Source organism: Telopea speciosissima, chromosome 6 (genome assembly GCF_018873765.1).
Source record: "Telopea speciosissima isolate NSW1024214 ecotype Mountain lineage chromosome 6, Tspe_v1, whole genome shotgun sequence".
NCBI classification, from domain to species: Eukaryota; Viridiplantae; Streptophyta; class Magnoliopsida; order Proteales; family Proteaceae; genus Telopea; species Telopea speciosissima.
In genome coordinates, this window is record NC_057921.1 from 50,055,882 (window position 1) to 50,073,512 (window position 17,631).

General features: G+C 42.7%; 1 protein-coding gene across 1 annotated transcript in view; it reads right to left on the minus strand.

Annotated features, from left to right (window-relative positions):
• The window catches only part of LOC122666271, a 43,306-nt gene that overhangs the window by 23,298 nt on the left and 2,377 nt on the right, over positions 1 to 17,631 (minus strand). The window lies entirely within an intron of this gene.

The following is a 17,631-nucleotide window of genomic DNA, read 5'->3' on the forward strand; positions in this document are numbered from 1 at the left end:
ACTGGATGAGGAGGTGTATATGGACATTCCATCAGGATTCTCTTGTGACAGAAACCAAAGAAAAGTATGCAGACTGAAGCGCGCACTTTATGGGTTGAAGCAGTCACCTCGAGCATGGTTTGGCCGGTTCCACAACTCCATGATTTCTGTGGGCTATAAACAGAGTAATGCTAATCACACACTCTTTATAAAGAGGGTTGGTGAAAAACTCACTGTTCTTATAGTCAAAGTTGATGATATAGCGGTTACTGGCAATGATGGTGATGAGATCAGACGGTTGAAGACCTTCCTTGGACAAGAATTTGAGATTAAAGATCTAGGGAAACTACGATACTTTCTTGGGATTGAAGTAGCCAGATCTTCTAAAGGCATTTTTCTCTGCCAAAGGAAGTATGTCCTAGACTTATTGGCTGAAACCGGGTTGCTAGGCTGTCATCCTTCAAATACTCCTATGGACCCTACTGTTCGACTCAAAGAGAAAGAGGGTGAGCCTGTTGATAAAGGCCGGTACCAAAGACTTGTAGGGAAGTTGATTTATCTTTCACACACGCGTCCTGACATTGTTGTCGCCGTGAGTACTGTGAGCTAGTTTATGCATGATCCCTACTCTTCTCATATAGAGGTTGTTCTTCGTATCTTGCACTATTTGAAGTCAGCTCCTGGAAAAGGAATTCTTTTGTCTACGCATGGTCATCTATGGATAGAAGCATACACTGATGCTGATTGGGCTGGTTCTGCAGATCGGAAGTCTATTTCTAGGTATTTGCTCCTTTGTAGGTGGATGCTCGTTCTAGTGCCGAAGCTGAGTTTCAAGCTATGGCACAAGCTATTTGTGAGTTACTATGGCTTAAAGGTTTGCTACAAGATCTTGGTGTTCCTATTCGTCTTCCTATGATGCTGTACTGCGACAACAAGGCTGCCATGAGCATAGCACACAACCCAGTACAGCATGATCGTACCAAGCATGTTGAGGTGGATAGGCATTTCATCAAAGAGAAGTTAGAAGCTGGGCTGATTTGTATTCCCTTTGTGACATTTGTGGATCAACTTGCTGATATCTTCACCAAGGGATTGTCTGGAAAATTGTTTCATCCCAATCTAGTCAAGTTGGGCATGATCGACATCTTTGCTCCAACTTGAGGGGGAGTGTTGAAATAGGCTGCTTACCCGATTGGGGTAAGCAGTCCTAGTTTGATTGGGATTAGTCCTACTAGTCCTAGCTGATTAGGATTAGTCCTAGTCATGTTAGGAGTAGTACTAATCAGATTGGATTCTTTCCTTTTATTTCATTTGTATTGTTTTATCCTCAGCTGAGTCCTATTCTGGCATTCCTAGTTGTATTAGGAATTCCTAGTAGGACTAGGACTGAGGTGTTATTATTCCTATTTGTACTTTGATCAGTTTACTTCAAATTAATATAAATAAAGGGGCTTGGGTAATCGATTCTAATCACTCAAGCATTCATTCCAATGCTGTTTACACCTTTCTATTGAGTGTACAAACCCTGGGAGTTTACACAGGGTATAAAACTAGCAATGCTGTAGTGGCTAAAACAACAATGGAGCATAAGAGGTGGAAAAGCTTCTTTTATTTCTTATTTTTGGAAGGGGTAGAGAGGTGGACATAAAGCATGAGATAATTCCTTTTAAACTTTTTATTTTCTTGTTTCATTTCATTTGCTGGTCTAACTGGGAGTAATTTAGTTCTTTAACTAAAATCATATACTAAGTTGGTTCTGACTTTACATTGGGAGAGCTCTAATACTACATGCAAAAATCATATCGGTGTTCATTTGTAAAAGAAGATGATGATTTGGGGAAGATGAGGGCATTTTGGTCTTTTCAAATTTTAGAAAAGATAGAAGAAAGGGTAATTTGGTCACTTTTTAGTATTTAACGCCTGGTGTGGACTTAAATGGCTTTAGGGGGTAAAGTAGGGGTGGTACGTGGAATTTTCAGGGGGTGCATGTGGACTTGTCAGAACCTTAGGGGGGCATGAGGAATATTGGGTGCATTTTAGGGGGTATGCATATTTAACCCTAAAATAAATAATAAAATCATAAATATCCTACTAACCCAAAGACCCAAGTTCGACCCGGTTCATCTTCATTTGGGTTCCCAAACGGGTTTGAATCGGTCTAAGGTAATGCACTTGTATCAATTCCCCTGATGTCGAGAAAAACTCATCCACGAGTTTTGTAAAACAGTAGAAATAAAAGCTCACAAGCAAGTGCTATCGGCTTCTTGTCTGAACTCTAAACTTGAAGAAAATCCAAAATATGAAGCTTTGGGGTTGCATCAATGGCTGGAAAATCGTGGGAGAGAACGAACTCATGATGGGGAATACCTTTCACAACACTGACTTCCGTCATTATGTGTTCCATGATCCTCTCATCTTCTCGTTGCCATTATTTGCTATTTTGGTTGAGGCTGCATCACTAGCGTTGCCTCTATTGGCTTGGAACAAACTTCATCAACTAGCCCATAAAGAATGAATGTCTGGCGCATGTGAAAAGGTTGTAGGGTGCACAAGTTTCCATCACGAACAATGATGCCTTTTTGTTCTTCCAACTATTTGCGACCCAATTTAATGATACGCTGAGGAGAATCAAACACTTGACAATATGCACTGTCACAATACTGAGAAATAAGAATTCAACGAATAGATAAAACCTCGGACTCAGTAATGATCTGGTCGGCCTTTGATAACATCTCTACCACAGATCACAAGACAAAAATTCTCACTTTGCCTTTCATCAATAAATAAATGAGCAAGCTTTCCATGGGGAAGCGAACTTTAAACTTAAACATTAGGGAATCCTAGGCCAAGGTTGTATTCGGAAATGGTATGGGTCCACACAAACAAGAAGGTACTCAAATCAAGGAGTTAATGGTAAAAGTGAAGTTTATAACAATAATGGGACAAATGCAAATAAACCAGAAGTCATAAAGGGTGGCAATACCATAAATAGGGGGGGTTCACTATAAACATAGAGGAATATCACGTATGGGGTGAGAAGGGTAAACCTGGAAGCTAAGAAAAATATGAGGCAGAAAGGGATATAAGAGAAAGGAAGGGCAGAACGACACGGGAAAGGATTTGTGGGAGGGTCACTGACTTAACGATCTCCTACTTGAAGTCTTGACTTCAGAGAGGGAAACAGTAATGGTTCTCGACTGTGAAGGAATCATGGGTTGCGACAACAGAGGGGTGTTCCACTCAACTTCTATCAACGGAGAATCCAGTGGAGTTTGTGGTTGCAGTGTTCGAAACCAACTGCAAAAACTGTGATGCGAGGAAGGAGAGGTCCTTCGTGTGGATTGTGGAATTGAACTAGGCGACCAGCTCGAAGGATGCATTGACTCGCGGTGAAGTCTAGAACCAAGTTTCACTGTCTCCATCGCTCTTCCTTCACTTCACTCTTTTTTTGTGCTCTCGAAATCCTAGAAGGGAGATGAGGGGGGTTCAATTGAGGTAAGGGGGAAAATAAGAAAAAAGGTGATGGGAGGTTGTCGCTGGGTACGGTGGGGACGTAGGATTTGTTAAGAGAATTGAGAGGGAGGGTTTGATAGCAGGGATGGATCTCAAAGAGAGTCAGGGGATGGAGTGGGGTTGGAAGATTCTGTGAGAATCGATGTGTTTTTTTTTTTCTACTGTACAGCAAAACAATAATGGGAAAGATTTGGGAAGAAGAAGAATGAGATAAGAGAGATTGACAAGGACAGAAAAGGATAATGGATCCTTCAGCTCTGATACCAAATTGGTAGAGGGACGTTAGGAGAAGGGAAGAAATTTGAGATTAATCTCAAGATTGCAGGGGAGCGAAAACCACACAAGAAGAAGGGGGAGAAATCGCACATGCATCAGCACACAGGCTCTCAAACACAACCAACTCAATTCATCGTTTCAATTTTTCCAATATGTTGGTAACAAGCATACAACAAAAACAACAAACTCAGCCTTATCCCAACTTAATGGGGTCGACTAACTGGATCCAAACAAAAAAAAAGTATGGAAAACAGAGTTCTAACCAAAACGGGAAAGAAAAGATGGGGGAAGAGATGAGAAATGAAAAAAATAAAAAAGACAAATGAAAGATGGGGAAAAAAGTAGAACGATGAAAGATAGTAAGAGGAAAGAGGCAAAGCCTAGCACGTCAAGAGATTCTCAGCTACATGGGATCTGCCACATTGATCCTTGTCCTCCAATAGGCTCTGTCCGAGGTCATACTTGGTACGAGACCTAGACTATGCATGTCCTTTCTCACCACTTCTCCTATGGTAATTTTAGATCTGCCCCTAGCTCTTTCAGCTCCTTCAATCGTAGTCATATCACTCCTCCTTATTGGGGCATCCCTAGGCCTCCGTTGAATATTACCATACCACCTTAAACGACTCTCTCGGAGTTCGTCATTGATCGGGGCAACTCCCAAGTCCGCTCTTATATGTTCATTTCGTACTTTATCCTTCCTTGTTTTTCCACACATCCATCTTAACATCCTCATCTCTGTTACACAAAGCTTATCAATATGAAACTTCTTAGCTGCCCAACATTCTGCCCCATAAAGCATGGCCGGCCAAACAGCAGTCCTATAGAACTTTCCTTTAAGCTTTAAAGGAATATGTCGATCACACAGCACTCCGGACGCACCTCTCCCCTTCAACCATCCCACTTTAATTCTCTATGAAACATCATCCTCTATGTCACCATCTTTATTTATGATTGACCCCAGATATCTAAAATAGTCATTTTGCGGTATCTCTCTTTCCACAATTCGTACCATATCAATTTCCGGCGTAGTGTGACTAAAATTACACATCATGTAAATATGTAATCCGTCTTCGTTCTACTAATCTTAAAGCCTCTTGCTTCCAAGATAGACTTCCAAAGCACTAACTTAGAGTTAATCCCTTCTTTTGTCTCATCCACCAAAACGATATCATCGACAAAGAGCATACACCATGGGACCTCGTCTTGAATGCTCTTGGTTATATCGTCCATGATAAGCGCAAAAAGGTAAGGGCTTAAGGCTGAACCCTGATGTAATCCAATCATACTTGGGAATTCCTTGCCCTGACCTCCCACAAATCTCACAATAGTCACCACACCCTCATACATATCTTTACAAGCATATAAATAAGAAAATAAAGACTTAAAAAAGGAAACAATTATTCTAGGACTCCTATTAAAAAAAAAACTTAAAACTTGCTAAAATTCTTCCAACGTATCCTACACAAATTAAAAGATCTCCTTACATAATCATACCAATAAAATAAATAATAAAATCCTAACTATCCTACTAGCCCAACGATTCAAGTTGGACCCGGTTCATCTCCATTTAGATTCCCAAACGGGTTTGGGTCGATCCAAGGTAGTGCACCTGCATCATGCCCCGATACATGATAAGTTCTGAGAAAGTCGCTTGAGGTGGCATGGCCATGTTCAACAAAGGCCTTAAGATGCACCAGTACAGCGGAGTGATTTGATTCAAATTGAAGGAACTAAAAGAGCTAGAGGCAGGCCTAAAATGACCCTAGGAGAAGCAATGAGGAAAGACATGCATAGTTTAAGCCTTGTTTCAAGTATGACCTCGAATAGAGCTGATTGGAGGCCAGGGATCAATGTAGTTGATCCCATTTAGTTGGGATGAGGCTGAGTTGTTGTTGTACTCACCAGTCTTTACCTTGAGCAATAAAACTAAGATTGCCCAAAGGCATTTCCAAGGCAAAGTGACCTTAGGAATCACCTTAGAAAAATAGGCTTATTATCAGAGATTAAATTTGCAAGGTCTCCTGTACAACTACTCAAGAAGTGATACTTTCAATCAAGAGAAAAGAGGAACATTGATGCGGGAATGTCCAAGAGGCCTAATCACGTAGTATGGCTTACTTCCTCAAGATCAAAGAGTGTTGTATCAACCTACATTGGGTTGTATGGGTTATTTCTATCACATTTCTCTGGGTCTACTTTAGAATGTCAGTACTGAACTGTTTAGCAGGATTTTGGTGCCGCTTGAAAGCTTAATCAACTACCTTTCCAATAACACGAAGATCTTGCAATTTGAGCTGTATTTGGAAAGTTATGTCCAATTTGCTGATCATGTGTAAGTATGTGACAGGATTTGTTCTAAGATGTTCGATAAGATTAGGAGACATATAATACTTAAGAGTCTATTTCTTTCAGTAGTGTTCTTATTTATTTAGGAAAGGGGTTATACACTAATAAGAATAGGAAATTTGTAATTAAAGTCATATTAGGAATTCTTTATCTTAGTGTCAACAAGTCAAACTCGTGTAGGGCCATAGGGATCTGATTAGTACCTATGTAAAACATTGGAACTAGTGTATTTTGAGCGGAATATTTTTGTTTATGGTTTTTCTTGAGCGAATGATCCTTTTCCAAGTGGTTTGATGGTCAAACCCTAGCTTTGTTCATGGTGAATAAGCTTCTTATCTCTTTAACTTTCTTATTCAAATTATGTACTTTGGTTATAGCTCTAGTTAGCCCCATTACCCACACATTTTGTAAATCTGCCTAGATCAAACCCATTCTGTTTGAAAGGTGAAGGAATTCATTTATTTGACCAAGTAAATTCAAAACCTTTCAGGGACCATTTTTTGGTTTGGGGGGAGGGGGAAGACCAAGTAGATTCAGTACCTCGCAAGGGAAGATCATTCAAAAGCCTCCATATTAGGAAAAATATTCAATAAGATTACTCTAACATGAGAGGCCCCGTATTGAAACGGGACCAGAATAAATGGTAGTGGTGGGCCCACAGCCTATACCAATCTGACCTCTATAAAAGGCAGACTCACTTGAGGATGGTTCTAAGGAATCAATTGACAGCAACCTGATCCAGCTATACCCCATGATGTCACACGACAATTTTCAAACAGGGACTATATCATCAAGTTTGACGTTCCAGAGTTCAATGGTGAAAAGGAGCCAGAGGAATTTTTTAATTGGCTTACTAAACAACAACAACAACAACAACTCAGCCTTACCCCAACTAAATGGGGTCGGCTTGGATCCTTGCATAGACAAAATATTTATAATAAAAGTAAGAAGGAAAGGAACACAACAACTACAACTACACTCAGTCTTATACACACTACCTGTGATCGGCTACACGGATCCTTGTCCTCTAGTCAGCTCTATTCAACGTCATACTTGAGACAATGCCTAGACTATGCATGTCTTTCCTCACCACTTCTCCGATGGTCATGTTAGGCATGCCCCTAGATCTTTTAGTACCTTCAATTTGGATCAAGTCACTCCTCCGAACTGGAGCATCCGAAGGCCTCCATTGAACATGGTCATGCCACCTTAGTTGATTTTTGCTTATAAATACTTTCCGAACGAGAAAAAGTGTGAGCTCGTCCTCAACAACTTTATTGGGTATGCATGTTCTTGATGGGATGACATACTACACTCGAGGCTTATCAGACGACTTGGGCCCGTTAATAATTGGGAGGTCATGAAGCAGGTTCTAAATGAGAAGTTTGTCCCTCTTAATTATGAGAAGGTATTATTTCACAAAGTAATTAATTTTCGGCAAGGATATGGATTCCTACACGATAAAATTTCACAAATTATCTTCGAGGTGCCGACTTGAGACAGACCAACAACAGGTTCTGAGATATAGCAATGGGTTAAATACCAATATTCAACTAGAGTTAGCCAACAATGATTTCAGGTCCGTTGATGTGGCAGCTACTTATGCCAAGATAGTTGAAGAGAAGTATAGTTATTTGAAGAATATGTTCAAAACTCTTTAACTTACAGACCTTCACCACGGATTAAAGAAAAGAAACTTGAATCCCTCAAAGTAGAAGAAAAGAAGCCAGAGGTTATCAGAGGCAATGACTGGTTGAAGACCATAGTGCGTCATAATTGTGGCATTTCCCTGCAAGTTTCCTTCTTCTTCTTCGCCATCCAACCTAACCCTGATCGATTCCCCTTGAACCTATTGTTTTAAACCCTAGTTATCCTGTCCAGCCCCTTCCCACCATCAGATCTGTTCCAATTTTACACCATAGTTCCAACAGGCCCTCTCCTTCACTCGATCCCCATTCTGCCCCCAAAAACCCAAAGCCTTACCTAGACCTATCCAACCATCCAAATCCTTCAATATTACAACCGAACCACCCCTACACTGCCCTTAACACTCAACCTTAAGCTCCAGCCCAAATTCCAGCTCTAAACCCTAAATCTCATCTCCCCCTTCATTCCCAAAACCCGAAACCCTAAACCTAGAATTTCTGAAATTTAAAAACTTATTCAAATCTAACCAAACCTAGTTCATTAAGACCTTTAAAACCTGCCTAGTTTAATCCTATAAACTATTTTCCCATTACCTTACCCTAACCTTAGAATTTTGACCTAAAACTACACTGCTGTCTTGTTGTAACTGCTGAACCAGCAGCCCCCTTAGTTCCTTTTGCTATTGATCCTATAACCCTAGTTCCTAGTAGGATTACTCCTACCTAGGACTACAACATAGGGTTTTGGGAGTTAACTTACCTCTGCTAGGCGACCCAAACACCAGGTACATGCCCCCAATTCTTCCTCTGCTGTGATATTGAAACCAGCGACCAGATCTGGTTCCAATGGTTCCACCAAGCATCTGATTTCAGGAATTTTGTTAATTAGCATGATAGTTGTCTTGAGTGATTGCTGATTGGAATCAATAGACACGTCGATTAGGAACTTCATTCTAAAATCTCAGTGTAACTGAGTTTGATTTGGGTGAGTTCTTCCTATCTGAGCCAAAAGCTATTCTATCACCACTGCTTTTGTCGAAGGTTGAAGAAGATAACTAATGTAGTCCTAGGTAGGAAAAGTCCCACTAGGAACCAGGGGAATAGGGTTATGTAATAGGGTTGGCCGAATAGGACAGATGTGGCTAATTAGGGCAAAATCTAGGGTTAGGGTTGAGTAATGATAATGGGGTTTATAGGGTTTTAATATGCAGGTTTAGGAGGTCTTAATGATATAAAGATGTTAGGGTTTGGAGGGGTTTTAAAATTCTGCAATTGGGCAGAATCGGGTTGCAGGCATTAGGGTTTAATGGAGTGAGGGACTGGAGGGATTAGAGTGGATACTAAAGGCTAGGGATAAGGTCGAGTGTGGGGAGTAAAGTGGGGAATGTGGGCTGGAAGTAGGGTTTGAGGGTGAGGGCTAAATCTGGAATTATAAGGGAGTCCTAGTTGAGGTAGGAGTTGCAGGTTTAATGGAGTTTAAGGTTTGATGGGTGGAAGGGGATGTGGATTAGGTCTAAGGGAAGGGTAATGGCTAGGTGGAAGAAAACTTTGAAATAACTTGCAGGTTTAAACTTACTGTAATGCAGGAATAATGGCAACAGCTTGAAGACTTGATAAAACCTCCCGATCTTCACAATGCAAAGAGTTGCAGGAGTCCACCTACCCTTCACCACCTTGAGATCCACAAGGATATAACTCACAAAGAGCAGCAGCAGTAGCAGCAAGGCTAAGAAGCATCAAAATTGTAATAATGAACAGTGGGGGAGCCTCCCACGAATTCATGTATTTATAATAGGGGCTGATCCATTAATCAGCCAATCAGTCCTATTCAGAGAAGGAGTTGTAATCCTAGCTCTGAGTCCTAATGACAATATGATCAGAGTAGGAATTGTAGTCCTAGCTCTGAATCCTAGTTACAATATGATCAGATCTTATAATCTGATTTTTAAAAAAAACAAATCCTCCTTTAGAAATCGTGGAGGGGAAATAAACTAAGTAGCACTTAAGTAAATAAAAGGGGAAAAGACTGTTTTACCCCTAATAACTAAACACTAAAAAAAAACTAAAGTATGGGAAAAAGAAAGGCTCCAACGAAAACACAAAAACAGCCAAGTCATGGCTTCTTCTTCTTCTTTCTCATGCTTGGACCTACATCAGCTCTCCCCGGCTTAGAAACATTCATCTCCGATGAATGGGTGAATGCCATATAGCGATCATATAACTCCGGATCAAGCTTCTTGAAGTCATCGGCATGGATCCAAGTGTTGTCCTGGCGTTGGCGACCTTTCCATTTGACAAAGAAAGAGTGGTAACCGGCGCCTTGACGAGTTGTCTTGTGCATATCGTCCAGAACCTCTTCAATCACATCTTCCGTAGGTGGCCTCAGTTGGGGCAGCCGTAACATGTACTCTGAATCACCATCATCTGAATGATGCCCCGTGTACAAGTATAGATCAGCCACGTTGAAAACATTGATTATGCCCATATCAGTAGGCAGCTCTAGAACATAAGCATTAGGCCCAATACGTTTCAGCACCTTGTATGGACCCATCTTCTTCGGATGGAGTTTACTGTTGACACCCGCTTGGTGACTCTCTGGATTCACCCGTACCATGACCATGTCCCCAGGTTTGAACTCTATGAAAAGGCGATGCTTGTCAGCAGTGGACTTGTAGTGATCAGTACTGAGTGCTATCTTGGATCGAACATCCGCGTGCACTTCGGTGATATGGCGGAGGAATTCATCTGCTTCAACACTTACCCGAGCTTGAGGGGGTAAGAGAATGAGATCAATCGAACGGCGGGGTTGTATCCCAAGGAGAATCTCGAAAGGAGTACGACCAGTGGTCCTGTTCACAGAACTGTTGTATGCGAACTCAACAATGTCAAGGATAGAGGGCCATGTCTTCTCATAATCGCGGACCAAACACCGCAGCAAGTTACCAAGGCTCCTGTTAACTACTTCTGTTTGCCCGTCAGTCTGGGGATGGAATGCAGTAGAAAACAAAAGCTTGGTGTTTGTCTTCCGCCATAGAGTCTTCCAGAAGTAACTCATAAACTTCACGTCATGATCAGAAACAATGGTACTTGGTAACCCATGGGTGCGAACAATCTCCTTGAAAAACAACTTGGCGATGTGGGAAGCATCAAGGGTTCTTCGACAGGGGATAAAGTGAGCCATCTTGGTGAATCTGTCAACCACCACCATGATGGAGTCAAATCTGTCTTTGGTAGGGGGCAATCCAAGTACGAAATCCATACTTAGATCAACCCAGGGCTGGTGAGGGATCGGCAGTGGTGAATAGAGGCCTGTGTTTTGCTTGGTACCTTTAGCTAGCTGGCAAACTCGACACCTCCGGATTACATGCTCTACATCTTTGGCCAAGTGAGGCCAATAGTACCGATCAGTCACCTGCAAGATGGTTTTATCTTTCCCGAAGTGTCCTCCTAAGCCTCCTCCATGTAATTCCCTGATAATATGGTGTCGTAAGGACGAATCGGGAATGCAAAGCCGGGTTCCTAAGAACAGGTAACCATCATGTAATGAATACTTAGGGTGCTGTCCACCCTGCTTCAAATCAGCATATAGGACTTGAAAGTCCGTGTCACTAGCATACTCTTCTCGGATTTGCTCGATGCTAAGTACATGGGCTGAAAAAGTGTTCAAAGTCAGGACTTTTCTACTTAGTGCATCAGCCACTGTGTTCTCCTTTCCTGACTTATATTTTAAGGCAAAATTGAAATCCTGTAGATATGCAACCCATTTAGCATGCCTGGTGCTAATGGACTTCTGTGAGTGGAGGTGCCTGAGTGCCTCAAGATCAGTGTACATGACAAATTCTTTGCCAATAAGATAGTGTCTCCAATGTCGCAAGACCTGAACAACAGCATAAAGCTCTATGTCATAGGTAGAGTACCAAGTCTTGGCATCATTAAGTTTTTCACTGTAGAAGGCAATGGGATTCCCATTCTGCATAAGAACTCTGCCTAGACCAACATGGGAAGCATCAATAGCAACTTCAAAAACATGGTCAAAATTGGGCAGGCGTAGCACTGGAGCTTCAGTCATCTTCTTCTTAATCACCTAGAAGGCTTTGTGAGCCGCTGCTGTCCATTCGAACTGACCCTTGTTCTGCTTGGTGCATTCGGTTTGGGTGACATGATGGCACTAAAATTGCGAATGAATCGCCTGTAGAAGGAAGCCAAACCGTGGAAGCTTCGTACTTCAGTGAATGTCGTCGGAATAGGCCACTCGACAATGCTTCGGACCTTTTCCGGATCAGCTTCAACACCCTTTGAAGAGATTATAAAACCAAGGAAAACAACCTTGGGCAGCATGAAGGAGCACTTCTTTAAGTTGATAAACAGCTTCTCTTGCCGGAGACTCTTAGAACTTGTTTCACGTGGTCTATATGTTCATCTGGATGCTTGCTGTACACCAAAAGTCATCAAATAAACAACGAGAAATTTACCGATGAAAGGACGAAGTACCTGTGTCATGACTCTCATGAATGTGCTAGGTGCATTTGTCAGGCCAAAGGGCATGACCTTCCACTCGAACAATCCATCTTTGGTCTTGAAGGCTGTCTTCCATTCGTCTCCAGGCCAGATGCGAATCTGATGGTACCCACTTCGAAGATCGATCTTGGAGAAGATCTTAGAACCGGACAGCATGTCTAGCATATCATCAAGCCTAGGAATTGGGAACATATACTTGGCGGATTTTTGTGTTGGTCCGCCCCCCCCCCCCCCCCCCCCCCCCCCCCCCCCTCTCTGTCTTAAAAAAAAAAAAAAAAAAAAAAACATTACTTTTTTCTTCATACCCCCCCCCCCCCCCCCCCCCCCCCCCCCCCCCCCCCCCCCCCCCCCCCCCCCCCCCCCCCCCCCCCCCCCCCCCCCAACCCCCCAACACCCCCCCCCCCCCCCCCACCCCCCCCACTAAAACCCCCCCCCCCCCCCCCCCCTCCCCCCCCCCCCCCCCCCCCCCCCCCACCCCCCAAACCCCCCCCCATATCCTTTTTATTCCCCCCACTGCCCCCCCCCCCCCCCCCCCCCCCCCCCCCCCCCCCCCCCCCCCCCCCCCCCCCCCCCCCCCCCCCCCCCCCCGTGATAGCTCTACAGCTTGTCCACACACATGCGCCACGAACCATCTTTCTTTGGTGTCAACAAGGCTAGAACAGCACAAGGACTTATGCTTTCTTCAATGAACCTCTTTTGGAGCAGCTCTCCTTCATGCTCGGTAGGACTCATCCTATAGGCGGGCAGATTTGGTAACATAGCACCGGTACCAAATCGACTCCTTGCATCTTTTAATCTTTGAAGATTTAAAGTAGTTTATTAATTCAGCATTTAACCTTCTTCTTCTAATCCTCTAACCTAAGCTCCATCTACTCCTATACCCCTTCCATTAATCCATAGATCCATTAGAACCCTAAAACCCTAAATCCAATTCTGCCTAAATTGCAGAATTTTGTAACTCATCCAAACCTAACTTCTTTATACCAAAATAACCCCTAGACTTGCCCATTAATACCCTATAAAGCTCTTTCCAAAATCTGCCCCTAAACCCTAGATCTTACAAGCAGTCCATTTTCACAAGGCATCCTACCCAAAACCTAGAATTCCAACCTCAACCAAATTTGATCCAACTTATACCATTAGACTCATAAAATTCTGCACATCATAACCAAATAAAACCCTAAGTCGAAACCCTAACCATAACCCTAATTCTGCCCTAATTAGCCTAAGCTGTCCCAATCGGCCAGCCTTGTTAAGAGAATCCTCTATTACCCCGGTTCCTAGTGGGATTACTCCTACCTAGGACTACATTAGTAAGTTTCACTTTGGATTGGGCAGTCACCACATTTAACCAAAACAAGCTGTATCATGGCTGGTTTGTTCAAACCCCTCTCGTGGGACAGCTAACAAATTACTTCCGATTCTGTCCCCGTCGATTGGTGCGCATGACACGGCGTTTACGTGCTTCTGCAGGTAAATTAAGAGGGTACCACGTGATCTGCTCTCCTTTATGTTTAAACACACACTGATTTTTTCTTCCTAGGAGGGCAACATCGTTGTCGTATAACCATGGTCTTCCCAATAGAACGTCAGTCATTCTCATCGGAATGATATCACACCAAATTTCCTCTGAATATTTGTGGGCCTATAAGGGAACATAGCATCTTTTGTTGACATCAAGCTTCTTCCCATTCAATAAGGAGACTTTGGATGGCATTGGATGCTTTTCAAACTTCAGATTTGCCTTCTTTACAAGGTCTTTAGAAACAACATTAACACAGCTGCCACTATCAACAATTATCTGGGCAGTGCGCTCGCCTGCTCGCAAGCGGGTATAGAAGATGCAACTACGGCACCAATCTTCACCCTTAGTTTCAACACTCAACATACGTGCTACTACATAAACACCTCGGGTAACTTCAAAGTCATCACCCAGGTCATCAAAGTAGGCAGTCCTATCATCATCATCATCAGGGGGTGATGCATAAATACCTTGTTCATCAAAATCATCAGGGTCTTCTTCTTCTCTTTCAGCTACATGAATCGGCCTCTGTTTTTGTGGGCAATCCTTAGCATAATGTCCCTTTTCATTGTAGCGATAGCATGTATTTGATTCACAGGTGGTCATTGGTGCTTTGCCCTTGTCCACACGGGAAGAGTTGCCAGTATAGGGGGCTGTCCGTGTAGAACCAGCAGTGATGTTGTTACCTCTATTGTAACCATTAGTTGGTTTGGATGCTGGAAAAGATTTCCCGGTGTCGACAGCAGTGGAGCCAAACCTTCTAGCGGTGTTCAATAGGTCTTCAGCCTTCAGGGCTTTCTCAAAGCAATCCTTGATGTCCAGAACATCGGCAACTCCAATCGCCCTAATAATATCAGATCTCAATCCCAGCCGAAATCAAGATAACATCTGAGTAGCACTCTCTCTGGTATCAATACAAGAAGAAAGAGAATCGAACTTCTGCATGTACTCAGATACAGTCATAGTTCCTTGCCGAAGGGAATTGAGTTGATCTTGTATCTGAGCTCTGTAATGTCTAGGCAAATATTTCTCATTCAAGTCATACTTCACGTGATGCAGATTCATCATCAAATAGGGCTTGTTTCATTGGGAATAAGTGTAGGGTTGGGATATATATATATGTTGGGCCTTTGTTCCCAAGGGTTTTCTATGTATTAGGCCACTTTAGTGGGCCTGAAATAGGGGTATATAGGTTGCATACGGGATTAGCCCAATACTTAGTTTTTATTTTGTGTTTTTAATTGAACCGGTTTAAATTGGTTACATTCAATTGGTTCAATTGGTCTAATTTAAGTGAAGTGATCCTATTGGCTAAGAGGTTCTTATATCCTATTGGCTACTAGGGAATCTTCTTTATTTTAAGTAGTTTAAGTTGTTTTAAGTCATTAGGACTCTATTTTGAGTCTATTTGAATTTCCTAGTCAGTTTAAGTTGCCTAATAGGTTAGGGATAAGGTTAGGCCATTCCTTTTTAGTGTCTAAGTCTATTTTTGAGTCTTCTATATAAGTTTGTAAGGGAGGCCAGCATTGTAGACGAATTTTGAATAATAAAAACTCAGCCTTATGCTTGCTGCCTTTGTTGCTGCCTTTGCTCCATCGTGAGTAATATCAAGGTTGCCTTGTGAGTAATATCAAGGTGAAGGGATTGGTGGATCTCCAATCGACTCCTTGCATTGTGAAGATCGGGAGGGCTGCTACTTATCTCCTTTCATCTTGTAGATCGGGAGACCCCATTGTTCATCTTCAAAGTTGCTACCATTGAAGATCTCTGCAAATCCAGTAAGTTTCAATCTGAGATTTGATTTCAAACCTTCTTCTTCTAATCTGTCCAGCCATTCCCCTTCATTAGACCTAGTCCAAACTCCCCTCCATCCATCAAACCCTAACCTCCATTAAAACCCTAAATCCAATTCTACCCTAAATTGCAGAATTTTGTAACTCATCCAAACCCTAACTTCTTTATACCAAAATAACCCCCTAGACCTGCCCATTAATACCCTATAAACCTCTTTCCCAAAATCCACCCCTAAACCCTAGATCTCACAAACAGTCCATTTTCATAAGGCCTCTAACCTGAAACCCTAGAATTCCAACTTCATCCAAATCAATCCAAACCTACACCAATAGACTCCTAAAAACCTGCCCATCATTACCAAATAAAATCCTAGCTCAACACCCTAACCGTAACCCTAATTCTGCCCTAATTAGCCTAAGCTGCCCCAAACCAGCAGCCTTGTTAAGTGATCCTAGTACCTTGGCTCCTAGTGGGACTTGTCCTACCTAGGACTACATTATCACGTCCTCCCAGTTAGTAGGAGCATCACCTACGCGCTCCATGTCTCTCTCTGTCTTTCACCACCATTCTCGGGCAGGGCCAATCAGCTTGGAACGTGCCAATCTCATCTTTCAATCTTCCGGCAAGTCATACCAGTCAAAATAATCATCCAGGGCAGCAAGCCAGTCATAGAACATCTGTGGATCACCATGACCATTATACTCCTTTAGTTCTAGTTTGACCTTCTACGTATCGTACCTCCTATTAGTAGCTTCATCTCCAGTGAAGTAGGTTCTCACATATTCCTCAAAGTTAGGTCTTTGAGGTGCTTCTGTAGTTCTGTCCCTGTCTTCTCTGTAGTCATCTCTGTCAGGTCTACGTCGGTCCCTGTAATCTCTATCATGTCTGGAATGATCTCTGTGGTCCCTGTGACGCCTGGGATGACCTCTATGATATTCATCCCTTCCCAGAGTTCCATGTACTTCAGAATGAACTTGGAATCTATCCTCCTCTACATATAGAGGGTTGCTTACAAGAGGCACAGCTTGCCTTTGTTCCACAATCTGTAACCGATCACTGATCTTATGGAGCATGTCCATGTTTGCAGCCATGGGATCAAGTGGGGGTGGTAGTGTTGGATCAACAACAGGGTTGCCATGTTCTTCCATGGCTTTGATACCAATTAATGTAGTCCTAGGTAGGAAAAGTCCCACTAGGAACCAGGGGAATAGGGTTATGTAATAGGGTTGGCCGAATGGGACAGATGTGGCTAATTAGGGCAAAATCTAGGGTTAGAGTTGAGTAATGATAATGGGGTTTATAGGGTTTTAATACGCAGGTTTAGGAGGTCTTAATGATATAAAGATGTTAGGGTTTGGAGGGGTTTTAAAATTCTGCAGTTGGGCAGAATCGGGTTGCAGGTCTTAGGGTTTAATGGAGTAAGGGAATGGAGGGATTAGAGTGGATACTAAAGGCTAGGGTTAAGGTCGAGTGTGGGGAGTGAAGTGGGGAATGTGGCTGGAAGTAGGGTTTGAGGGTGAGGGCTAAATCTGGAATTATAAGGGAGTCCTAGTTGAGGTAGGAGTTGCAAGTTTAATGGAGTTTAAGGTTTGATGGGTGAAAGAGGATGTAGATTAGATCTAAGGGAAGGGTAATGGCTAGGTGGAAGAAAACTTTGAAATAACTTGCAGGTTTGAACTTACTGTAATGCAGGAATAATGGCAATAGCTTGAAGACTTGATAAAACCTCCCGATCTTCATAATGCAAGGAGTCGCAGGAGTCCACCTACCCTTCACCACCTTGAGATCCACAAGGATATAACTCACAAAGAGCAGCAGCAGTAGCAGCAAGGCTAAGAAGCATCAAAATTGTAATAATGAACAGTGGGGGAGCCTCCCACGAATTGATGTATTTATAATAGGGGCTGATCCATCAATCAGCCAATCAATCCTATTCAGAGAAGGAGTTGTAATCCTAGCTCTGAGTCCTAATGACAATATGATCAGAGTAGGAACTGTAGTCCTAGCTCTGAATGCTAGTTACAATATGATCAG